The 27,586-nt window shown below is 38.2% G+C and overlaps 1 protein-coding gene and 1 pseudogene across 3 annotated transcripts in view; one reads left to right on the top strand and one right to left on the bottom strand.

Annotated features, from left to right (window-relative positions):
• The window catches only part of LOC149186997 (acyl-CoA-binding domain-containing protein 4-like), a 252,052-nt gene that overhangs the window by 147,446 nt on the left and 77,020 nt on the right, over nt 1–27,586 (top strand). The window lies entirely within an intron of this gene.
• On the bottom strand, nt 18,674–26,049 carry LOC149186998 (exosome complex exonuclease RRP44 homolog A pseudogene; annotated as a pseudogene).

Here is a 27,586-nt window from a genome sequence, read left to right as displayed (position 1 = left end):
GTCGATGATATGTATTGCACTCGGTGCCATTTTGTTATATTCAACTTTACATGGTATATAGAAGAGAAAACTTTGCATATTTTGTCTCTATTGGCTTGGAATCATGGTTTTAAATCTTAAAAATAGTTTTTTTCATTAAAAATTAATTATTTAATGCATTTTTAAAAAACCGGTTCATTGGGACTTGACCCATCTTGGTTTGACCAGTTTTGGTTTGAAACCCGGTTTATTAGGTGGATCGGTCTGGTCATCGGTTCCAGTTTCTAAAACTATGTTCCCAACAAGCTATCGCTTGCCCAATTTGGAGCTAGAGTGTTACCTATAGGGATTCTTTAGTAACTCGCACATGTAGGCTGTGAATTGGCATATTTTGCTTGCATGGGTGTTGGAACTCCAATCTCGGAGCTCAAGGCCTCTGCCTTGGCTTCTGGAATTGCACAGAGCCTGTCCTAGGCTGGCTCCAACTGCGCACTGCGCAGTTCTAGGAGCCAGTCTCCCAACTTGGTCACTGAGACTGCGCAATGCGCAGTCTCTCCCAGGCCCTGGCCCAGACTGAACTGCGCATTGCGCAGTTCCAGTCATCAAGCTTCCTCACTGACTACTGGGACTGGACAGTGCACAATTCCCACAATCAGTCAATCACCCCTGTCAGTCAAAATTGCACAATTCATCTCATTAGATGCCCTGATTACTGCTTGATGATGTTGTGAAGTTAGATTTGTAAAAGTTAATGTTTGCTTGCCACGAGTGTCGTTTCTATCCCACAGGTACCACACTCTTGAAGCACTTTTCTCCAACAATCATTGTACCATGGCACCAAAGAGAGCTCGCTTCAAGAGAGACCACTGAAAGCAGTATTGGGGAAGCAATTGAGCAAGCGCCAGTTAACTTGCCAATACATGCAGACACTCAACTATTTATAGAAAATGAATCAACACTAACATAGCAGCAAAATCAACAATAGTGGCAGAAGGTAGCAAACCAGTACCGGATCAGGGAAAGAGGAAGTTGTTGACATAATAAGGGAAGAACAAAGCTGCAGAGCGAAAGCGGATTCAATCTTCATGCACGCAACTTTGACAACAAAAGCAAAAGGAAGCAAAGGACATGGACAATAGAGCAGAGGAAGAGAGAAAAAATAGAGCTTGCAGGTAATAGAACTGAGATCGCAGCAAACAGAACAAGAACCGAAAGAAGAATGAGAGCTGAGAAGGAGAGAACAGGAAAATAAGTAGAAACAGGAAGAAGAACAAAGGCAAGGCACAATGACAGAGCAAACAATGCCAATACAGGTTGATGAGCCAAAAAAGCCAACAGCTGAGGAAGAGAGTGAACAAATGCAGGTTCCCTCACCAAAGCTAAGCACAAGAACCAAGTCCGGTTAGAGGTCGACAGGTACATGGAGCAGCTAAGGTGAGAGGCCACCAGGGATGACTTGGAGTTGAGCGCACCAAACATGCAGAAGCACATTGGTGGTCCTGTCATGGTCTACACCATGCTGCATGTGCTTCAGGACGAGATGGACACATGTTCCAGAACCATATACTCGGAAGCCATGGAGGCAAGAGTCCGTTTCCAGAAACACATCACCAAACAGTACAGGGACACAATAGCGCAATACCAAGCTTGGTATCAGTTTGTCACCGAAGACCATCAAGAGGATGTTGTCGAGTTGGTCTTTCCCCAAGCTTCCGAGTGATGGTGTTTGTCTTGTTAGGCTGACTCAAGCCTATTTTGTCCCACATGGGTATATGTGGAAATTGTATTATTATTTGTAAATATATTGTAAGTGAAATTCCAAGTGTCATTAGTGGAATGTGAACAGTCACTATGTAATATAAAGAGTTATTTGTAAAGGATTTGAAGAGTCATGAGGGTAGTTAAAGAGTCAAAGGGGAATGTCAAGGGTCACCCCATCCTATGTTATATATAGTACCTCATAACTCATAGTATGGGCTTTTGAGAGCCAAGCTTTTGGTTAGGCATTGCTTAGAGAAGGCTTGGAGAGTATTGTGACGAGCCTTGGCGTCTCCATAGTGTAGAGCGAGTACATCTCTTTGGCGGAGCAGGTGGTGTTGACTGTAATGTTCCACTATTGGGGCTAGTGGCTGTCAATGGTGTATGTATGGATGGAAATTCCACTTAATAATATAACTGAGCCAAGACGTTTTTATGCATATGTTGTTATTGTAGTTTGAATATTCTGGTTACTTTAACAATTTCTGTTATTTAACTTACGCATTTGTGTATGAACTATTTTGTATGCAATTGTATGAATCTTGTTGAAGACGTGTTGTTGTATTAACCCGTCACTTTGGGTTGTGGACTATTCCGCTTCTAGTCTGTGATGTCATTCTGCTCGTGTGTTTCTTTCAGGCTGCGTACTAGTACAAGCTTCTAAGGGACACACTTCCTTTTCCCCTTTGTGTTTTGGAATCCCCATGCATCTCACTTGATTCGCTGCAAGGTCACACACTTGCTTCCGACAAGGTTATCATACGTACCTCTGTGCGCTACCATAGTCAAGGCACTACTTTACTACCCACTGCTGGGACTCCTACTGCAAACGGTTTGAGGTCTAGTTGGGACTTTATCGGGTCCATTACCGTCAACATTTCTAGCGCTAGGAGGGCCAGATGACACACTGAGCCCTCAAAGTTTGTTTTGAATCTCTACACATCATTCATGACTTACATTACAATCTCAACTCCGGCATGTTTTTCTCATGCACATGATTTCGAAGTGTCGGAGGATGTCATCAATGACTTGTCACAAATAAAAAACAACGGTGAAGGCAACGCAGCCTTGTTGAGACACAGAGTTGCCTTCTTAGGCTTTTGTCAGAGGAATGAAGTCCCTTTGGATGACATTGCCTGTGGGCTGTTCGCTTACACGTTCGAAGGGCATGTTGACCAATGGTGTCACACATTGCCCACAACCTCTATTCACTCGTTTGATCACATGATCAGAGAGTTAATCCGTACTTTTTATCATTATGACTGTAAATGACTCAATAAAAAACTTATGAAATTACGGAAAGCACCTGATGAATCTATTGCACAATTTTGAGACCGGTTCTATAATCTCGCTTTTCAAATACCTAAAGATGAAATTGATTGGAAATTTCTCGAAGAAAGGTTTCAATATCTTCTCCATGTATCTGAAAATCTGCATGAGTTAGAATTGTTCGAATCCCTCCCAACATTACGTTGGTGTTAGAGCTTCCAAATCTAAGACAGACAAGGTTGCTGTCACAAATGACCTTATGTCCTCTTCTCATCAAGCATCTCTAGCTTCGCAGGACGAGGTGGGAGAAGTTGCGAACCCATTTGTTGAACTGTCACCTCCTCCCTCTTCCGCCTCATGAAATAAATATGTGCCTAATCACAGTTCTTTGAAAAATGAAAAAATAAAAAAAATAAAAAAAAAATAAAGGTGAAAGAAGAGAAGGGCTTCTTGCGCAGGGAGGTGAAGCAAGCAACTCCGCCGGGGTACTATCCAGGCTCGCTGGTAGTAGAGTGATGCTTGTGTTCCTGAAGTGACTCTGCCGGGGTACTGTCCAGCCTGCTGGCTGTGGAGCAACACCAGAGATGAAACTAAAACTCTAACAATCTATATTACTTGTGCATCAATATACCTCTCATCCCTAATCGAAACAACTCATTTGGCTTGGCTTGGTATGTGTGCTGACCGATCAAGAGAATGGTAGGGACTATATCTTTAACTCAAGCTAGTGAAGGAACCATGATGATCAAAGAATCGAACAATACTTTCAGAAGAATTAGACTCGCTTTACACGAGACAAGGTCCATACAGAGAGCTGGAGTTCTACCAGTGTGTCGCCAATGTTGTAGCGACAACCACCCTCCAAAAATTTGCCTTCACTTCGTTTTGGAGCCTCCCTACTAAAATCTCAACAGCTTGTCTTACACTGCCCAGGTACTTGTGCTTTCATTGAGTTTTATCTTTCGCTTTATAGCTTGTGTTTGCTTACTTGCTTTGTCGTCTAACCACAAGCTGACCCCGTGACTTGGTTGCAAACCAGTTCTAGCACTGCCTTGATGATCTGTGCAATCCTTGAGGGCAACCAACCTTACTCAAGAAATGCACAGTGCAACCTAATAGTGAGCTTCGGCTCCAGAATTGCACAAACCCAGCTGGCAACTTGTCTTTAGCTGGGAAACTACGCAGAGCAGTCCAAGCCAGCAAGTGAGCCTTCAGCTCCAGAATTGCGCAGAGCCAGCTGACAGCCTGCCTTCAACTGGGAAATTGTGCAGAGTCTGAGAGGCAGCTGAGAGCCACTTAGCTTAGAAATTGCGCAAAACCTACTTTGCTTAGAAGACTACTCAGTGCATGAACCAGAGAGTTGCCCGGTCCTTCCCAGAACTGTGCAATCTTTCCGGGCAATGCATGGCAGTTTTCCCGAAAAGCAAGAAGCTAAGAGGAAAGCATCCCTAGGAAGTAGGGATCTATTATTAGTTTCCCGAAGGTGACACATTGACATCTTTAGAAGTTTCTGCCAAGTGTCGTTGTTGTCCTTGATCTCAAGCATACGTGTCATGAACTCCATTTTGCTCAAATCTATGTAATGGATGCCTCTAGAGCTCACTTATACATTCGATCATCAAGCTCTAGCTTCCCTAGGAGATCAAGGAGCCTTCAGAGCATTTTCATCACTTTTCAGGGTGAGTTTTTCTTTTATCACCTTTTGCTGTTTTTTTCGCTACTTTTGTTTGTTTAGCTTGTGAGAGTGCTATTTCACTTTTTTTTGAACGGCCGCTTGCGTTTCAACTTGTTTTAGCTTGTAGAAGTGTTGTTTCAAGTTATACATTGCCTTCCCCAAGTGTCGCATGAGTTTTCCCATTTTTGCACCAATGGTCGCCGTGCGACGACTCCCTTCACATGCCTCCTGTTCCTTCAGTTTGATCCATTGCTGCACTTGTTTTACATGCATACATCTACACTTAGTCAGATTTGCACTCATCCTTACATCATCCTTCATATCTGCTTGTTTGCACACTTCCCATGGATAGATCTAGGCTCCCCCTGCCTGGATCTCACACTTCACTGCATGCACTGCGCAATCTGGGAGCTCAAGGCCTTTGTCTTGGTTTTTGGAATTGCGCAGAGCCTGTCTTAGGCTGGCTCCAACGATGTTAATTGAAGCAAAACCAACTACCTTTGAAGAAGCTTCTCATTAAGAAGAATGGAAGAAAGCAATGCAGGAAGAATATCTGTTATGAATAAAATATATAAATAATATAAATATAAGTAACGAGGATAATTGTAATAATGATTAGTTAATAATAATCAATAGTTAGGTTGAAGAGGCATGTCTAAATGAGACATGACTCTTCATGAAGAGACGCTTGGTATATAAGCAAGCCTCTCGTTCTCATTGTAAATCATCATTCTATTTCTCATTCTTATTCATATATTTAATATCATATTTATATCCTCAATGGAGAACTTCATATTCCAAGTCTTCTAGAGTAATTAATTTGTAGAAGGAACTTTGTTCGCTTCATTGGTATCAGAGCCCTATGATGACAAGTCATTACAAAATTCTAGTGATCAAAATACTACCAAGAAGATTAATTTGGGATGGTCTGATCCCTTCTCAGTGCGAAAATTTTGTTTGTCACTTAGAAGATCATATCAGCTTGTATCAACAAAGATGTTTGTTCCAAGAGAGAAAGTCATTTGAAGCTGAAAAAAGAGATCAAGCCTTTTTCATCGACAAGCTTTGAGGACAAAGCTTTTTGAGGAAGAAGGCAATGTTACGAATAAAATATATAAATAATATAAATATAAGTAACGAGGATAATTGAAATAATGATTAGTTAATAATAATCAGTAGTTAGGTTGAAGAGGCATGTCTAAATGAGAGATGACTCTCCATGAAGAGACACTTACTTGGTATATAAGCAAGCCTCTCATTCTCATTGTAAATCATCATTCTATTTCTCATTCTTATTCATGTATTTAATATAATATTTATATCCTCAATGGATAACTTCATATTCCAAGTCTTCTGGAATAATTAATCTATAGAAGGAACTTTGTTCGCTTCAATATCAATCTATCATGAAGAATGGGGTTTGGGAAATTGTTCCTAGACCTAGTGACAAGTCTGTTGTCACTTCAAAATGGATTTACAAGATCAAACATGTCGTTTATGTAAGCATAGACAAATACAAAGCAAGATTTGTGGCAAGGGATTTCTCTCAAAAGGAGGTAATAGATTATGAAGAAGCCTTTGCTCCCATTGCCAGGTACACTTCTATTAGCTTTGAGATAAATAACAGGGAAACTCATGTTTGTAGACTAAAGAAAGCTGTATAGTGCTTGAAGCAAGCTCTTAGGGCTTGGTTCACAAGAATGGATGCCTATCTTTTAAGGATTGGCTTTGTCAAAATTTTTGCTGATGCAAACCTCTACATCAAGATAGTGAAGAATGAACTGGTTATTATACTTTTATATGTGGATGATTTATTTATTATAGGCGTGGAGCACAAAATTCTAGAATGTAAGAAGTTGTTGGCAACTAAATTTGAAATGAAAGATCTGGGACTTATGCACTATTATTTGGGCTTGGAAGTTTGGTAGAAACCCGGTGAGATATATCTTGGTTAAGGAAAGTATATAATCAAGATGTTACAAAAGTTCGGTATGATGGATTCCAAGCCTATGACTACTCCCATGATCACAAATTTAAAGAAGTTGAGAAGCTTCGACTCTAGTCCCGTTGATCCTACAAGTTATCATAAGTTGGTGGGCTCTTTGATGTACTTGGTAAACACAAGACCTGATATATGTTTTGCTGTGAATGTTCTTAGTCAATTTCAGTTGGAGCCTCATCATGACCATTGGATAACTGCCAAGCACATTTTGAGATACCTATGTGGAACAATTCATCACTGCCTGAAGTATGATGGAAAGGAAGTTAAACTAATAGGTTTTACCGACTTTGATTGGGGTGGCAGTGAGACAGATGGAAGAAGTACTACCGATGGCTGTTTTAGTTTGGGATCCACAATGATTTCATGGATGAGTAGAAAACAAGATCCTATTGCTTTAAGTAGTGCTGAAGCCGAATATGTTGCTGCATGTGAAGTAGGAAAAGAAGCAATTTGGTTAAGAAAACTCTTGTCAGATTTGTTTGGAGGGCCACTAGATCCTACAGTGATAAATTGTGATAATCAAAGCAACATCAAGATGTCTGAAGACCTCGTGTTTCATGCCAAGATGAAGCATATCAATAACAAGTACCACTACATTAAAAGTTTGGTGCAGGATGGGGTTGTGAAGTTACAATATATTTCGACAGATGAATAGTTAGTTGACGTGTTGACAAAGTCTTTTCCAAATAAGCAGTTCGAATATTTCAGAAGCATGCTTGGATTGGTTGATATTACAGATTTAATAGATATGGAGAGATGAAGCATCTTGGGGCGACATCTCATTGGCTTGTGATGATCTCTAGATCTCGAGGTAGGGAGGGTGGCGTTAGCCTTGGCCTTGGGGCTCCGACCTTGAATACACACCTAGGTCCCTGGGTTGGTGTTAGAGCTTAAGCTTGATGGTACCTAGAGTGGCTCAAAGCTTGGAACACACCTTAGTCCCACCTGGTTAGATACCTTGGTTAGGTATCTAATTTATAACATTGTGTGTGCTATGACTCTTCATAGATCATATCATTTTGAGATCTTCCATGTACCTATGTATATATGTAATTATGAATACCTTCCTAGTTAAGAGGGAGTGTTGAAGAATGTAACTAGTGTCGGTCTTCATAATTGTATTTGAGTCATGATGTAATATATTTATCAAAATAAATTTTATTATAAAAGAAAAATTATTTTTGAAGCATGGGTTTCATGCTCTTACATTTATTTTCTAGGTCAAAGCCTCCATTGAAGGCTTCTAGGTTTTGTCAAGAGTCAAAAGAGTCATTGTCACAATTATTAGACCCTTCTTGGGCTTTTGTATCATGTAAAAAGAATTATTTTTGAGTCAAAAATGTCACTTGTCACCTCCACACCAAGTTGGCCATATCTTGATGAAGTTGGCCTAGATTAGGGCTATTTGACCCAACAAAAGTAGTATAAATAGAAGTGCAATTCGACCTATTTGGCATCAACTCACTCACAAGTTCGATCTGCAACTTGAAGACAAGAAAGAAGAGCGAAGAGCAAGGAGAAGGAAGAAAGAAGCTAGGAAAGACAAAATCGAAGTTTTTGGGCATCTCTCTCTCACACGTGCGAAGTCTTCTAGGGTTTTTGGATGAGTAGTTAGGGGCAAAATTCTGAAGTAACTGCAGGGCCAGAATTCGGTAACTCGGAGGTTGAAATTATGGATTGAAGTTGTATTTGGGAGCTAACACTTAGAGGATTTGGCAGAGATCATCTACTTGAAGGAAGGGCTGACTTGGTGATTGGAGGAGGTATTTTTTCAGGGTCAAAAAGGTCTTGGATTGTCTCATTTTGATTTGAATCTACTAGTAGAAGAGTTGGACTAGGTTTTCCCCTAGATAGGGGTTTGCCCCCGCTAAGTGCCTATATCTTGTGTTCCTTGTTCTCGTGATCTTCATACATTTAATTTGGTAATTGCTTGATGAAAGATAACATAATAAAGAAGTAAAAGAAGCCAACATAAATCACAAGTAATTATCAAGAAAAGAGGAATCAAACCCTAATTCCTACATGCATCTATTTCTCAACACATTTCAAGGTTAATAGTTTAACATAACTTATTAAAGTTTAATTATTAATATAAGAGTGGAGTTTAAACTTGAAGAGTTAATGCACATGCTGTAGTTTAACTCCTAACAATTCAACTATTCATTAATTGTTAATATAAGAGTGGAAGTAGAATAGCAACATAGTTAATCATAACTCTTATATAGTCTATTTGTAACTTTACCATCACAAGATGATGGTTGCATTCTATACGAAATGTAACTAGTTTCGGTCTTCATATATGTTGTTGTACTCATTTCAATATGTATCTTATGTAACAAACAAAAGAAGAAAAGAAAAGGTTATTATTTTAAAGCATGGGTTTCATGCTCTTTATTGATGGTATTCTACAAGCATGTTCTTTGTGCTTCTAGAATTTGTTAGGTCATAGGATATATTGTTATGAGTCAAGAGAGTCAACATCATGATTGTAAGACCCTTCCGGGCAAGATGTACCTTGTAAAAGAATTTATTTTTGAGTCTAGAATGTCTTGGAAGCCTCCTAGCACAAGTCGGCCCAGAAAGGGGTATTCGAACTGTTACCTACCATTCGTGGGTGGTAACATAGGATAATTTTTTTCTCCTAGATGGTCCTCAACCGACATCTAGCAGCCCCTTGTAGCCACCGGATAGCTCAATGTGCCGCTATCTCCACCACCTGAGCCAGCCATGTGGTCTCTCACTCATTTGTTATGATCATATGTTTGAAGGTGGGCCTCTCGACCTCGAAGGTATGGCCTTTCATTGGTATAGTTGAGTAATTTTGTTTACATATCATGGACACTTTTGGGCATGGATTAGTGGGGGGTTTCATCAGAAAGAGTGGGCTAGGTCTATACTCTTGTCTCCTCTACCCAATTTGGTGGTTAGTCTTGTATCTTAGTGCCATGGGATCTCCTTTACCGCCTATTAGCTTTAGGGCTGGCACTACATGGGAAATCCTGATTTTGGTTGCGTGGTCCCACTTCTTGACACCATATACATCACTCCCCTCCGCTCATTTTAACCCCATTATTCATTTTTCCCATTTGGGTACACATTTGCCCACTGGGTCTAGAAAGGGTTAACCTACCCCCCGCCCCCCTCCCCTTTTGCCCACACCTTGGGTTGGGCCTGGAATGATGCCCTAGAGGTTGATGTAGCTAAAAACAAAAGAAAAAGCATATTTGGCCACTCTCAACAGGAAATTGTACCATAAAATGCAAAAGATTGTCGGGACATACACATTTAGCACGTGGGAAAAAGCCAAACATGAACTCTACTCCGTATCTATGGCCATCACCCTGGTTCCTATAGATGAGCCCCCTCCACATTAAGGAACCCATGACTGTCCAGTCCTCTGGTGGGCAATGAACTGCCCAACCTTAAAGGGGGTATCTACTGCTGTATCCTACACATCATGTTCTCAATTCCTGGAGCTTCGAGCAGTTATGAAGAAAAATCAATCAAAAGTAAAAGGCATATGAAGAAGGGTGGAAAAACAAAGGTCAGGTAAGTTATGTACCATGATTACTCCCTCCTACACTCATATACCCAAGTGTGGGCTTCCCCTATTATAGCTACCCTTGTACCATGACATGTGACTTGGAGCCTTTCCCTTGATCTCCACTCCATTCCATCATTATATCACATGCCACCTACCTCTTGATGGATGTACCATGGACATGTCACCCCCTTTAAAGGTTGAAACCACCTAATAGGGTCCTTGGTTAACCCCCTTATTGAGCTTGGAGACACCTGTACATGCCAAAGCCCACTATGGAAGGGCATGCCATTATGAAGTGTCCACTTGTGTTTCATGATTTGTAAGCTCTTTTACTTGATTACTCTAATGATTTGTTGTATTGGAAGGCGAGGGGATGCATTGGATCTTATGTAGGATTGCAGATGGGTCTCCATTTGGGGTTTGGTCTCCCTATACGGGGTCCAAGCCCTCCAGAGGGCCATAGTGGCACTTGTAGGGTGAGTGTAGAGAGCCATGGGCCTCCACCATAGCAGAGAGCACTTCATGAATCCCCAACACCATTCAGTGATTGCTCTTGTTCCACCTTTTGGATGAGGATGATGCACCTGAATCACCATGCCCAACCGGCTTCTTCACACTTGCACCATATGCTTGACAAATGTTCTAGGGTCTAGATGAGGATGTGTCTCATCACGGGAGACAAAGGGAGGGTTTATGTCATCATCCTAGCCCTTGCAGATGGTTTACAGGCATTATCGATCCACTTGGAGACCCATGAGGATGTCATTGTGCCCCCACACCCACTTGGGGACACCACATGTGACTTGCTTGGATATCAAGGGGCCAACCCCTCATTCACTATGTTTGGAGCCTATTCTCACACATTGACACACTTTGGACTCCACTAGGCCTTCTCAATGGCCCAACAACTCATTATGTTTACTATTTTGCCCTCTTGAGAGGCTTATCTTTCTATTTTGGAGCTATCTTGGTGGGCTTGTCACCAAGTTATATCATTATTGTACATTATTTTATTATTTGGGGCATTATTAGGCTAATTAGGCTATTCAAACCCCCTTATGGATTGTATAAATAGATGAGAGGCTCATTCATTCCTCTCATCATCACTTGGATTGGATTAGTATCTCTTGAGAGATTTTCACACTTGTTGTTGGGATGAAATTTTTGGAGTTTTCTTGATGCACTATGATGTTTGGATTTTCGCTATTGTCTTTGGAGCTTCTTTCTAATGCGAAGTTGATGAATGGATATACTCTCTCTCTCATGTAAGTGAACTTTAAATGCTATTCTTGTTATCTTACTTGTCTAATGCATGTTATTGTTATCATTATTCTTGTATGGGTTAAAGTAATGCAAAATTCTTCTAGAGACCTTGAATAAGTGATTTAATGCATGTGTTGCTCTTTGAGGGATTGGGTGAATGTTCCTAGAGGCACCTCTTAGGTTGAAAGACCTCGAAACTTTATCTCCTTTGCAAATTTGAAGTATAAATCCCTAATAACCTAGTTGCTTCCCTTGGAAAGGCTAGCGAAGGTCAATTAGGGCTCCTTAGCTCATGAAAATTCTCGATCTAGGTGTATCTTGACTCCATTAAGCCCAAGAAGCAAGGCACTAATCCTCGCATCCCCTTGGTGGTCAAATTTACCTCTCTTTTCTTCATTTTTCCCAATTCTAGGCCTAACCCTAGAGGGTCACCTAGGGCATCAAGCAAAATTCCTTGTAGCCATCCAAAACCCTTGAATTTTGGTCCACTACTGCGTTGGAGTTTGCTCAAGAGGTCCTCCAAGTTTGAGGCAAATCCGACGGTGGAATCCTGAGATATAGCAAGCCCTAGCCATAAGACCATCTCTTTCCCTAGGTTGATTTGGGTTAGTGTCCTCACTTGGGTCATTGCATTTGTATTTCAAAAGAAAATTTGTCCTTTGATCCTATTCTCCTCCCTAAACAGGTCAAGCCCCTCTAGTGTTGATCAACTCCATATCCTTGACCTAGTTTGGGCCCACTTGGGTTCTTTGTGGTCCCACAACTTTGTAACTCACATCCCACAAGGGTCACATAGAAGCCATTTCTCCTTTAGGATTCTTAGGTCTAGGATACCTCTTGTTAAAGGATATTCTCCAACCCTAGGTCTAGGTATCCTCATAGCCCTTCTTAGAGAGCTAATCACCTTGCTTTCAAAGCAAGCAAGCCAATTATTTGAGCCTCTCTTGTGAATAGGCTTTAGGAATCACCCCATATCTTATCATTGATCCATCTATTCTTGTGATTCCTCTCATATCGGGACTCCTCCCATTGGTGAAAGTCTGTAAAGAGCAGGGAGCCTTAGCTGAGGTGACAGTGGGCTATCGCTCCATTGTTGCCCCTTGACCTAGTAGTTTCTCTATAGGATCCCCTCTTAGGACCCCTGCTAGTTTGAGTGGTAACACGACCCACACATAAGAGTGTAGATAGAAGTAGTTCGACCTCATTTGCTCAACAATTCGATCTGCAATCAAGGAACTTGATCTAAAGTGTGAAGTTGAGGAAGGAAAAAAAGGCAAAGAAGAAAGAAGCAGTATCTGCAAGGAAGGAAAATCGAAGTTTTGCCCTAGTTTTCTCTCACACGTGCGAGCTTTCTGGAGCAGCTACAAGTGCTGAATTTTTTGAAGTAATTGCAGGTCCAAAATTTTGTTACAGGGGGGCCGAAATTCTGAAATTGATGCAGTTCTGGAAGCGTTTTTCTCTGGTTGACTTGATTTGACTTTGACCTAATTAGAAGGTCTCTTTGAAGGGCTGATTTGTTGCTGGGATGAGGACTTGGTCAAGGGTTTGGGTCTTTGTTGTCTCATTTGAAGCAGATTCTATAAGAAAAGAAAATTTTGGGTTTTCCCCTTGGAGGGGTTTTGCCTTGGCTTGGAGCCTAATATCTATGTCCATTGTCTTTACTGTTTTGATCTTGATATTTGTTTGATGAAAAGATCTAATAAAGAAACACAAGAAGATAAATAAGATTCACAAGCAAGTATTAAGGAATAAGGAAAATTTGAACTCATAGCTATTATATTGCATTTTCCAACATGGTATCAGAGCTAAGGTGAACAAGAAGGCAGCTAGAAAGATCATCTTGTGGACACAAAGAAGGGTTTGTTTGAAGAATTAGGGTTTTGACAAGCCTTAAGGAAGGTCAAAATTATAAGTCTGAATTGCAAGAGACCGAGTTGTAGTATCAAGGTTCTAGAAGAGCATATATTTTGTTTTTGGAAAGATCTGTCTTGCTTAAAGGAGGAACTTTTAAAGACTATCTTGTACCAGAAGTAGGGTTTCTGCAGCAATTGCAAGATCAAAGGTGCAGATCAAAGTTGCAGGATCGAAGTTGAGGAACAAAGGTGTAGCTGGTAGCTAGCTGATGCATGATTGAATCTTGCTGATCTAACCTACTTGGAAGAACATCTTTGAAAAAAGCACCAAAGGATCTTGGTATCATTTATCACTCTTTGAAGTTGTTGTTGAAAGTATCCTAGAAGACATCTTTCTAGGACATCATCAAAGTCTCATTGAAGATCTTGAAAGCCTCAAGATAGTTGGAGACATCGTCAGAGAAGGGAAGAATCTTGATTGACAAGTAAGTATCATATTGTTAATGTCTGAATCTACAGGTCATATGTGTTCTTTCTGCAAGGAAAAAAATAAGCTCGTTGGCTCAACAAATTTCCGAGCATGAAAGAAAAGGATTGACCTGACACTTACAAAACATGAAATAATACATCAGGTCAAAAAATGTCTTTGAGAAATAAACTATATAAAATGAAGAAGTCAAAGGATGAGGATATGGCCTCCTTTCTAATGAAGATTTCTCAAATAAGAGATCAGTTGTAGAGGCTTGAGGAGACAATTTCTAATTCCGAAATGACCATATGTGTACTAAATTCTTTGCCACCAGAATGGAGCAGTTTTGCAACGAACATCTACTCTAAGAAAGACTCAACTCTTTTTGATGAGTTGTGGGCTCAATGCATCTTGGAAGAAACAAGCAGTCTCAAGCCTTCATTGTGAGGACCAAGAAGATGAAGAAGGGAAAGTTTGGAAAGTCCAAGAAGAAGCTAGATATGTCCAAGGTTCAATGCTTGGGGTGCAATGAATATGAACACTTTAAAAGGGACTGTCTAAACAGGCAGAACAACAAAAGAAAGAAATAAAGCTCACACAACTGAGGAGATGGGAGAACCTGAGAAGGAGCTGAAGAAAGAAGATGTCAATGATCTTTACTATTGAAGAAGGCATCCTCCCTGTTAGGTTCATTAAGAAGTTGGTCTTTCCTTTAGAGTAACATGCATTGTTGTTTTCTCTAAGAGAATCCTGATTTTTGCATAACATCATAGATAGAAGCATGTGATAGTAGCATATTTAGAGTCTACTTGATTGAGTTGCTTTTGTAGGAATCATCTAGTCTTTAAAATTGGAATATTTTTCATATTTTCTAGGCATTCTCTAATATTATGTTAGAGGTTGTCGTTTTGCTTAGGTGGATCATCATGATCCCGTAAGAACCATCATTTTGGAAGCTTCTTGTAAGAAGCATTATGACAAGGTTAGTATGTATTCCATATAATATGGAAACAATACTCTTGAAGGATGAAGAAATTCAGTTGGTCAAGTTGCAAGATCGTTTTAAGGCATATAGCTAGATGATTGAATGAAATCATAGAATTGCATATTTAAAGTAACTCTTGGGTAGGATTCATGCATATAGAATCTTGTAAAAGAAGTTGGTCATGAAATATGCTTAGTATGGTTATATGATGCTTAAAAGAAGAATTTGACTTACTCTAGAATGAATAAAGGATCAAGACTTTCTCACTAGATTATATAGAATAATGATCAACATCCAGTATAGTCTCCGAAAGAAAATTGTAACTTGGTAATCAAGTTCGATCCTTGGGCACTTTGATGCATGAAGGAAGATTCGTGTGGAGATGGACCATGAAGATGTTGATGCCTTGATGAGAAGGTCATCTTGATGAGGTAAGTCTAATATTAATATTTCTTGTTGGTTATCTGGTTAACATATTGTTTTGCTACTTGGAGAATATTGCAGGAATACACGATAACAATTGTGGCAAGTTCAACTGTGTGAGTTGAAGATATGGTCCTGATAATTATGAAGTCAAGATGTTTTTATCTTGGGATTGAAAGGTAGCAGTGCGAGAAGATAACTTGAAGGTCAAGTTCGTACAACAACAAGGAGATCACTTTCATAAGGAAGCTATGATCAGTTTGAGTTTAGAAAGGCTCAATATAATGCCTTCATTGATGGTGACAAGATGAAAGTGATGTGCAAGATTGATGACTTGGATCCTGTCACAAGATTAAAGAAAGAAGATGGCTCCATGATACCTCGGAAGGAAGCAAGCTCGATACAATGAGATGCGAAGGAAAGAGGGAGCCATGCATCAAGAACAAGTAGCTGATACTCTTATGGAGACAAGCTATAAGGCTTGTGGTGTTGACTTCCCAAATAGAAAGGAAGTTTGGAATCTCCTCTAGATTTGAGAGGGAGCAAAGGAGTCTCCTTGAATAGGAGCAAGGATCTATTCCCTAAATCAAGAGGGAATGGGGATATCCTCTGGTTGAGAGGGAGTGATGTTGGACATCACATGTGCATTCTCTTCTTCATGTGTCATGCACTTGACTAGGACTAACAACCGTAAGTCTAAGTGAAGGCATTGAAGAAAGAATTGTGGAGGATTGGAAAAGCATCTTTGGTTTCCTCAAGGATAGAGCATCCAAGAAAGGAAAGGTATCGACACTCTTTGAGGATTGGACAGGTATCCAAGATAAGAGTGGTCAAAGAGGATTGATATTGTTGAGGATTAGAGGTTAAAAATCCAAGATAAGAATAGTCCTAAAAGTACATACCTTGTGAACATTTGGATGGGCCCTGGGGTATGTGCGTTGTAGAAGCCTCCCAGGATAATTCCTTTGAATAAAGTTAAGCTTGTCTAGTTATGCTTCAAAGATAGTGTTGGTCATAATGTTGATGCTTACAGTTGGCTTATCAATTCAACTCTTCGTATGAGAATTCTTCAGTTTGAGAATGATAGTTGTACTAATTGTAAAATTATGAATACCTCCCTAGTTAAGAGGGAGTGTTGTAAATGTAACTAGTTTCGGTCTTCATAATTGTTGTTGTACTCATTTCAATATGTATCTTAAGCCTAAGTGAAGGCCTTGAAGAAATAATGGTGGAGGATTGGATAAGCATTTGTGGTTTCCTTGAGGATAGAGCATCCAAGAAAGGAAAGGTATTGACACTCTTTGAGGATGGGACAGGTATCCAAGATAAGAGTGGTCGAAGAGGATTGATATTCTTTGAGGATTAGAGGTTAAAAATCCAAGATAAGAATAGTCCTAAAAGGACATACCTTGTGAACATCCGGATGGGGTATGTGCCTTGTAGAGGTAGTGCGGTATCACACGTAAAGCCTCCCAACATAATGCTCTTGAATGAAGTTGAGCTTGTCTAGTTAGGCCTTAAAGATAGTGCTGGTCATAATGTTGATGCTTACAATTGGCTTATCAATCCGACTCTTCTTATGAGAACTCTTCAGTTTGAGAATGATGTTGTACTGGTTGTACAATTATGAATACCTCCCTAGTTAAGAGGGAGTGTTGGAAATGTAACTAGTTTCAGTCTTCATAATTGTTGTTGTACTCATTTCAATATGTATCTTATGTAACAAACAAAAAAAGAAAAAAATAGTTATTATTTTAAAGCATGGGTTTCATGCTTTTTATTGATGGTCTTCTAGGTAAAAACATGTTCTTTGTGCTTCTAGGGTTTGTTAGGTCATAGGATATATTGTCATGAGTCAAGATAGTCAACATCATGATTGTAAGACCCTTTCAGGCAAGATGTACCTGGTAAAAGAATTTATTTTTGAGTTAAAAAAGTCCTAGAAGCCTCCTAGCACAAGTCGGCCCTAGCAGAGACAAGTTGGCCCAAAAAGGGGTATTCGACCCACACAAAAGAGTATAAATAGAAGCAGTTTGACCTCATTTGCTCAACAATTCGATCTACAATCAAGGAACTCGATCTAAAGTGTGAAGTTGAGGAAGAAGGACAAGAAAGGCAAGGAAGAAGGAAGTAGTAGCTGGAAGGAAGGAAAATCAAAGGTTTGCCCTAGTTTTCTCTCACATGTGCGAGTTTTCTAAAGAATCAAAACTGATAGCTTGTAGGCTTGAATGTAAAAATACACAAGAGGTATTTGTAATAATAATTTATTATATATAAAATTGTACAAGTGATGAATGTTAACAATGAGGACCTGCATATATATACCTAAGAAGATGTCCTTTCGTGACTAGGCATGTCTTTTAGACATGCCTTTTCACTTAACTTAATGACTATTTAACATAATCAATATTTGATTATTTAATATTTACATTTATTTTATTTATTTACTTGTTATGAATTATATTCATAACATAGCCCCTTCCTTCAAAAGCTTTGTCCTCAAAGTTGTATTGTTGGCAGTTTCCTTCACCTTAACCTCGAATAATTGTCTTCATCTGGCTCACGTCATTTTTAATAATTGGTCACTGGTACCTTAGCATGTAGAATTCTCTAGTAATGTTGTCTTGAACTAGTTTTTTTTTTTTTTAATAATATTAATATCTATATATATATATATATATATATATATATATAAAAAATAAAAATAAAAACTATATATATTATTAAAAAATATATCTATATATTATTTAAAATATATATCTATATAAAATTTAAAACTAAAAATAAAAACTATATATATTATTAAAAAATATATCTATATATTATCTAAAATATCTATCTATCTATCTATCTATCTATATATATATATATAAATAAAGTTATGTTGATATGAAATGTTCAAAGTGCACGATAGTTGGCCAGGTCGTAAGTCGTCTTTGAACTGGATTGACCAATAATCGGCTTTCGATTTAACGGACGACCAATGGACGGGTTTGAACAGGACTTGTTCTCTACTGATGTGGCGTAGGTTGGGAACAACGATCGAATTGTGGTAGAATTTAACCGCAAATATATAAACCACCACTTATTTACGTCATGACCATATTTAATTGATCTAATGTATCACCGGGGATCAGGTACCTATGATCCAACGTTTGATCGCGGGCATACCCTGTGACGATGACAACAACTGTTTTTTGTCTTTTTTTTTTTTTTTAAATTAACAGCAAATGGGCAGGGTGTGACATCGTACACAACTAGTTTCTAGCTGTGTTCTGCTGGTATTATCCCAGTGATTAGGACTTTAGGATCCAAAGGTAAAGGTATTGGATCCTCAAAGTAGGTGAGCTCACTCATGAGACCTGCAAGTAATTGTCGCAACCTCTCAATTTTCCTCTGAGTGCCACAGAAAATTTTAACATCTTTCATGATTGTGTGCAACTGGGCAATTAATTATGTCTGACGCTCTAAACTCTGCCACATCTTAGCACCATCATCATCTTCTCTCCCATTAGGCTTGTACTTATTAAGTTCGTAATATGATATAGTATGATGATGATACGACGACAGGAACACATTGACCGACACAGGGTTACGCTTGACCGACGACAGGGACCACGCTTGAGAGACGTAGGGATACGATTGACTAAAGACAGGGTTATGGAGGGGTACAATGGTCACGATCTGCGGAACGTCGACGCTGTCGTGAAAATGAGGAGGGATTTCCTTCGCATAGTACTTAGGAAGCTCTTGTTTTTGTATAAAGCCCAACGAATAGACAAATGCCGTTATGCACAACAAGGGTTCAAGCATTTCTGGCGTGGGACTTGGATGACGCCTTAGAATTGAACACAAAGGGAAGTGTTTTAATATTTTCTCAGCAACTGAAACACTTGCAGCTAGCATAAATTCCTCAACCATTTGATTTGCCTCACGAATTTGATAAATACCAATATCAAGTGGATCATGCGTTTCAGTATCTATGTCAAACTTAACCTCTGCAGATGCAAGAGTCAGAGCTCCTCTTTCAATCCGTCTGGCCCTCATGATCTTTGCTAATGAATTCATACTGCATAGATCGACTATTAGAGGATCAACCAACTGACTATCATCCATCCGTGCTTGAGCCCCAATGTAAGACAATGTTGGACGTGACTTGATAACACTTTTGGTAAATCTCACAGAAAAATATTTGCTGAAGGAGTCATTTCCAAATTCCCAAAGAACTGAAAAGGCCAATCTTTCAACATCTAAACGGAGGGAGCATATATCTTCAGTAAGTGGTTTTGGGAGCATATATATTCTCCACTCAACCAAGTAAACAGACATGCCTTGTTCCGAAGCTTCTTCATCAAGAGGTGTACCCGAGAGAACAAAATTTGTAACATAAACAATGTGGACTCCAACTTCGAAATTTCCATTTGGGAGTCCTTGACAACATAGTGCGTCATCAATATCCTTGCAACCAGGTGGATCCACACTGAATACTCTCAAGTGGCATAGGTCCTCTCAGTGAGGATCACTCAAATCTTCTGGTTGTAATGTCCAGGGCAAGGGTGGCAGGCCAGCTAGAACTTGTTCAGAAATTGCTCTTGTGTTGATGTCGTTTGCAATTAGCAAAACCTCAGTTTCTGTAGCACGATCACCTATTTCTCCTATCATCCGCACATGGTGACCAGATGGATACCGTGATACCGATCCCATGAATCAACAAATACAATGATTTGCTTGTCAATGAGATTTCCTAGTTGGCGCTTTTGAATTCGGATTTTCGGTAATCTGCAATCAATAGATACAAATAAAGCGTTGACAATTCCACCACCACCTGCAGGCATAGGCATTGGCTCCAGAGACCCACAATATGAATGCCAATTCTGCTTAATTATACCAATAACACGCCTAGTTGGACGGGCTGTAATATGACCTTCAAACCCCTTGGAATTCTGCTCCAAAATGGCATCACGAGGAGCATCATTAGCACTATTCGGAACTAAGTGGACCTCCTCGTCTTCATCTTCTTCATCTTCTACAATTTTCATTGTTTTCCCTTCATCCCACTAATCCTTAGGCAAGAGCTCCACTACAACTACATCTCCATCAAAAGCTCGATTCATATTATCACATCCATAAATTATGATCTCGTCACCAATACTTTCACTACCAACATAGGCCTCAAGTGGGTTGTAACGATTGACACAAAGTTTCCCTTTTCCATGTTTTTGTTCTAGTCCTTGCTTCCATGAACTTTGCATTCGTATAGGTGGTGGTAACCCTTCAACTGTAGTTTCTGTTTGTTCATCATCAAAATCAGTAATCTTGATTTCTTCATCCTCTACAACTATATTTACATCCTCTTTTATAGATTCTACATGTTTAAGTGTTGTATTTTCAATAACTTCATCCTCTTTGACATTAAGATCAGCTTCATTGGAATCATTATCTTGATCATTTTCTGCAACATCTTCATTTTCATTATCATCATTCTGGTCAAAATCTTCTTCTCCTGCTTCACCTTGTTTTGTTTCCTCATTGTCGCTATCATCTTCCTTATTATTGATTTCCTTTAGACATGCTTTAACTTCTGCACATGATTTTTCTAATCGCTGAAATACTTCTTGAATTTTATTAAATTGCTCAACGCAATCAAGATGTGAACGTAATGGCACATTGTGCGGCGAACAACGTTCAAAGACCCGCATGATTATATTGTGCGCCATGGCTCTGATACCACTGAAGCATCAAAACTGATAGCTTGTAGGCTTGAATGTAAAAATACACAAGGTATTTGTAATAATAATTTACTATATACAAAATTGTACAAGTGATGAATGTTACAATGAGGACCTGCATATATATACCTAAGCAAATGTCCTATCGTTACTGGGCATGTCTTTTGGACATGCTTTTTCACTTAATGACTATTTAACATAATCAATATTTGATTGTTTAATATTTACATTTATTTTATTTATTTACTTGTTATGAATTATATTCATAACATTTTTTGGAGCAACTACAGGGGCTGAAATTTCTGAAGTAACTGCAGGTCTGAAATTCTGTTGCAGGGGGGCAGAAATTCTGAGATTGGTGTAGTTCTAGAAGGGTTTGTCTCTGGTTGACTTGATTTGACTTTGACCTAATTAGGGCTCTTTGAAGGGCTGATTTGGTGTTGGGATGAAGATTTGGTTAAGGGTTTGGGTCTTTGTTGTCTCATTTGAAGCAGATTCTATAATAAGAGAAGCGATTTTCTGGGTTAACCCCTTGGAGGGGTTTTGCCCTGGCTTGGAACCTAATATCTGTGTTCATTGTCTTTACTGTTTTGATCTTGATATTTGTTTGATGAAAAGATCTAATAAATAAACACAAGAAGATAAATAAGATTCACAAGTAAGCATTAAGGAATAAGGAAAATTTGAACTCATATCTGCCATATTGCATTTTCCAACACATTCATGAGTTTTCAGCCCATATGCTCTTTCATATAAATAAAGACAAAATCAAATGGCACAAGCGAGAATGATTTTGCATAGCAAGACAGTAAATAATGGACATAGGAAAACATAGGAATCATTTCAGACAACTTGTGACTATTTTTCCTCTTAATCTTTTGAATGAGCTTTGAAGTCACACATGTTAATCAATCAATTTTAGAAAAATACAGACATTGATGTCATGAGCCCGAACCTTTAACTTATGATTTATAATTTCTTTATCCAAGATCATGCCGTTTCATTTGTACTGTTAAAGACTTGTGGTTTTTTGACACTAGTTCTTACGGCATTGGTGAGGGAGTGAGTGTGTGACATGAGTGTGTGTGTGTGTGTGTGTGTGTGTGTTAGTCAGATTCATTTTTTTTTAAAATTTCGATTTGGTTTCTTTTGTTTGTTATGAGTTAGATTTTTATTTTATTTTTTAGGTTTCTCATTAAATCATTTCATTATATTTCTCTTTGTCGATTTGTTTATTTTGATTTGATTTTTATTTTTATTTTTTGATTTTGATTTTTCTTATTTTTGTTTAAAAAACATTAAAAAATCTAAAACATTTAGAAAATCATAAAAATTTTAAAAATCTAAAATCCTAAAATTTTTAAAAATCTAAAAAGTTAAAAATCGAAAACAATTAAAAAATCCTAAAAATTAAAAATTCTAAAAATTTTAAAATCTAAAAAAAAACAATTTTTTTGGTAACGAAGGAATTAAATTAAATGGATTTGCACTTTTACATTAAATATTTTAATGTGGCCTATGGCCCATTAAAATCTTAAAATTTAGCCCTTAGATTCAGTTCGACTTATTTATTTATCACATTGAAGTTATTGCCTAAGGAATAATTAAAATTTAAATTTGAAGTTCCTTAGCATTATTTGGTGATTAAATGAAATTTGCATGATTTTTCTATGGTCAGAGTGTGACTAGTGTTTTAAAATTTATATTGGCTCTAGGAGAAAGTTAATTAAATTCTAGATCTGGGTCATTAATGAAAATCATTTTTCTCTTGCATTATACAGTTTTGGGCGTTTATATTGATCATTCATGATTTCCACTATTCGTCACATATTAGAAAATTGTTCTGGATAATTTGTATTTTTACTTAATCTATGGTTAATTCAAATTAAAGGCACTGGTCTATAATCATTTCTATCTGGTGGTCGTGTCTTGGTTGCATTAGCGTTGAATCTATTCATCTGAGTTAATCGAGATTCATTTACATTCGTCAAGTTTTCCATCTTTAAGTCTCCTAGACCTTGTATTTCACAGGCTATCCTCACCCATTTACCTTAGGGACTACCCCCCTTGACTTGTCTAGTAGAGAGTCTAAATGGAGTGAGTAAGGATTAAGAGTGACAACCCTTACTCTGAGCGTTGTCGCGGTGCCTATACACTTTGTGTGACAACACGCTATTTTCAGAGCTGAAATTCGTCATATCAGGTCAATTGTATCCTTTTTATCATCTAAATTATACAAGTTACATTTAAAACTTTCGTCTGTCATAAAATTTGATCTCTGGGTTATTATAGATGGCAGGTTTGCTATCTCGGCCTCCAATTCTCAAGAATCTGCGAATAGAAAGCAAATCCGGAAATTTCAATCTTTATATCAGAAGAAGATTCGTTGGCCTTCTTCATTTAAAGATTCTTCTATGTCTTATGATAATCTCAATCTTCCAAATTCCCTTAGTAAATTTCTTTATATATCTTTGTTAATCATTTCCACCCCCATCCCTCATGATTCCTTTTTACCTTTACAACCTCATTCTTCTCTCTGCAATTTTGTCCTATGTCTCCCCATCCCTCCTTCATCTGTAGTTATTGTAGCGTCACCCTCACCCTCTCCTGTTGAACCTAACTACTCCTCCTATGAAGGAAGCCCATCTTCAGACCCATTGCTATCAACCATGTCTTTTCTTCCTTCATCACTTAGCCCTAAGGCTCATACTCTAGCGACGTCGAGTTACCCAACATCTCAAGGGATGCTAGATTCCTTAGCGTCTTCTTTTTCTGTGGCTGACCCATCCTCATCCTGTGTCAATCCTCTTGCCTTCGACAGTTCCCTGAAAGCTTCTCCCTCCCTGCATAATCACACCGGTCCCTTCAATGAGTCCAATCTTTCCCCCTCTCTGCTCGTGGATACGACCAACCCTAATAACTCACCTGTCTATTGTATTTCTGCTGCTAATAATGTGTCCTCCCTTTGTAATTCTTCTCCTAACCTTAATTTTAGTGACTATTCAATAAATGGTTGTAATTCAAATTTCAATTTTTTTAATAATAATTATCCTAATTTCGTTAATGCCTTTTTGAGTCCCCATGCCTCTATTTATAAATCTTTTTCTTCTTCTAATTTTCATTATAACCATAATTCAAATTCTTTTTCTTATTTTAAATACAACACTGATCCAAATTATAATTCTCATTCTAATTCCTCTAGCTTTGATAATTCTTCTAATCTCAATTTTAATATTACATCTAATCTTAAAAATGGTATTTCTAAGTCCATTGATAATTCTAATTTTAATTCCTCACCTTTCCCTCCTAATTCCTTTCCTCTTTCTAGTCCTATCACCACCTAAAATCCTAATTATTTTAATTCCTTTCATAATATTTCCTCCTCTTCTACCCCCCTAAATTCCTGTCACCCCCCTCCTTCCTCTCGTAATGCCAAAGTGGTTAACCTGTCCTCTGTTGAGCTTGATGCCCCCTCATTAAGCCTTCTTGAGAAAGGTTTTAACTTTTCCCTTGTTCCTCGTACCATTTTCTTTGAGGATATTATATGCTCCATTGAATCCATCTCCCACTACCTTCCCTCCCATGTAGCGAAAGAGCTTCGGCAAGAATGTGGATGCATTATTCGAAACTCCTGAGTCCTAGCTCCCTAAGTCTAACCTTACTAAGGAAGACTTTTAAGCCCTTTGTCAGCTCAATTCCAACCCCAACATTCTCATTCTTAAAGCTAATAAAGGCAATGCGTCAGTTGTTATGAATTCCTCGGATTACCATTGTAAGATGCTTGATCTCCTTTCCTCCTCTTCTTACAAACCTTTAACTAAGAACCCCCTCCAATCTGTTACCAACAGGGTCACCAAAGCCATTAAGTCCTCATCCCTTGACCCAGCCATCCAAAAACTTCTTATCCCCCTTAACCCCATTACCCCTAGGATTTATGGTCAACCTAAAATTCACAAGCAGGATATCCCCCTTAGACCTATTGGCAACGCTATAGGAGGTCCCACCCATGCCCTTTCCAAATTCCTTGCCAAAAAGATTTGTCCCTATTCTGGCCATTCTTCCTCCTTCATTAAAGATTGCAATTTCATCCAGCAAATCAAGAACCTTAAGCTTGATGAGAATGACATCATGGTTAGCTTTGATGTCGTTTCATTATTTACCAAAATTCTAGTTCCTTACGCCTTTGATCTCATTTCCAAGCTTGTAGATCCCGAAACTCTCAACCTTATCAAAATTTGTCTTACCACAACCTTTTTCACCTTTGACGGGGTTTGTTACGAACAAACTGAGGGCACAACCATGGGCTCATCCCTTTCCCCTGTTGTCACTAATATTTTTATGGAACACTTTGAAACCATGGCCCTTGAGACCTTCCACCTTAAACTTAAATGTTGGAAGCGTTTTTTTGATGACACCTCTGTCATTTGGTCCCATGGTGTACCTGCGCTCCACGATTTTCTTTCCCATCTCAATAATATCTCCCCCCACATCTAGTTCATTATGGAGCTTGAAGTGAACATTCCCTTCCCTTTCTAGATGTCCTTGTCTCGCACCTCTTTGATGGTTCCCTAACTCACCAAGTCTATTGAAAGAAGACTCATATTGATAGGTACCTTCATGCTAACTCCCACCACCATCCTGCAAAAAAAATATGCCATTCTTAAAACCCCTGTCACCCAAGCCATTCGAATCTCCTTCTCCCAATCCTTTGCCAAGGAAAAAGCCCATCTCTGCAAAGCTCTCAAGTCTAATGGTTATTCCACTTCCCAGGTTAACAAAGCTTTCCACTCTGGTTTCCATCCTCGTCCTAAAAACCTTCCTAGCCAAAGTAACCCTTCCTTACATTCAAGGGGTTACCGATCATTTATCCAAGATCCTTTCTAAAAAGAACATCAAAACCTTCTTCAAGCCCCAGAAAACCCTCAACCAGCTCTTCAGATCAGCCAAGGATAAAAATGACCCTATGTTAGGTCCCAGAGTCTATGAGATCCCCTGTTCCGATGGAATGACTTACATAGGACAAACCGGTAGATCCTTTAAAGCTCGGTTGAAAAAACACATGACTGACACCTTCCACAACCGCATTGCAAAATCTGCCATTGCTGAGCACTCCCATACTACCAAACACCTTATTTGTTTTGACAAAACCAAAATCTTAGCTTCTGCCCCATACCATTCCAACAGGGTCATTAGGGAAGCCCTTGAAATTGAAAAACATCGGGATGATGGACACCAATTAAGCCATTCTTGGAAACCCACCATCCATTTCTTATCATCTAAACCATTTCCCTCTAATTTAAATTCTAACCCTTCCTAATCCCTTCCTTGTAGATTTTTTCTTATGATATTTTTTTTTTCTCTTTACATAGTCATTTCTATTCCTCATTGTAATTTTTAATTAATTTAAAGCATTTGCTTATTAAATTCCCTTTTCCAATTTAACCATCTTTCATATAATTAATAAAATAATAGTATTTAATAATTTAAATAATATTTCATTTCTTAACCATTTCAAATGTTTGACCTTTTTGACTATTGACTAACTCCAAATAACAAATTTTAAATTTTTTATATATTGTAATTCAAATTTATTCCTTTTGATTTATTTCTGTATTTTTCTCATTTTATTCTATAATATTAATATAACCTTAAATTATAAATCCAATAATTATATTAATTAATTATACCTTTGATATAATTAATAAAATAATAATAGTTTTTAATTCTTAGCCATTTCAAATGTTTGACCCCCTTTTTGAATTTTGACCAATCAAAATTTTTAAATATCTTAATTTTAATTTTAATTCATTTTTTAATCTTTTTTATTTATATGTATTTCTTTTTTCAATTTAATAATTTTAATATAACTAACAAAACTTTGGATAATTTCAATAATAATCATATTAAATTATTAAATAATTTAATTTCAATTTTAATTGATTATTTCTCTTCGTATAGTTTTAGTCAAATTTATCATTTGTGCAACGTTCCCTTTAATCTCACTTTCTCTTATGGCTATTTTCCCCATTCTCTCTATATCCTGGTCAAGCACTCTTCCTATCATCAATTAAGCTTCTTGCCCATGAAGATGGGTGAAGTGTTCACCTGAAACATCGGGCTCTTCAAACAAAATACACAGGATTCCAGAAATTCTCACCAACATTATGTTACTGACTGTGGAAATATACATGCCATATTTTAGGCTTACCATTTGCATCTTTTGGACCAACACTTATTGATACCCTTGTGTTAGTCAACCCATTGAGATGGCTCTTCACCCTTAGTGTATGTATCATTTTAGTAATTATTGCATCCACTGCTTCTCCATTTGTATGAATCATAATTTTTTGAGAGTTTCTACGCATTGCCATAAAGGAGATCTTGGGTCTTTATTGAAAGTGGAATTATGCGGTACATTTGCTTCCTCACTCTGTTGTAATGGTTCCATGTCTATAACACTATGTATGTGGAGAATTTCAAATTGTTGTAAGTAAAACGGAGCATATGTTGTGATGACTAGCAAATGATAATTAGTAAATACTTATATGGTTATTTGATTATGAAACAAAGATCAATATGACAAAAAAATTAAAAGAGATTATATTTCCAGTCATAGGTGGGGAAAATGATGAATATG

Source organism: Pinus tabuliformis, chromosome 3_1 (genome assembly GCF_031772625.1).
Source record: "Pinus tabuliformis cultivar Carrire ecotype Pingquan chromosome 3_1, CPIR1, whole genome shotgun sequence".
NCBI lineage: Eukaryota > Viridiplantae > Streptophyta > Pinopsida > Pinales > Pinaceae > Pinus > Pinus tabuliformis.
The sequence above is the reverse complement of the archived record's forward strand: the minus strand, read 5'-3'. Positions and strand labels throughout refer to the sequence as shown.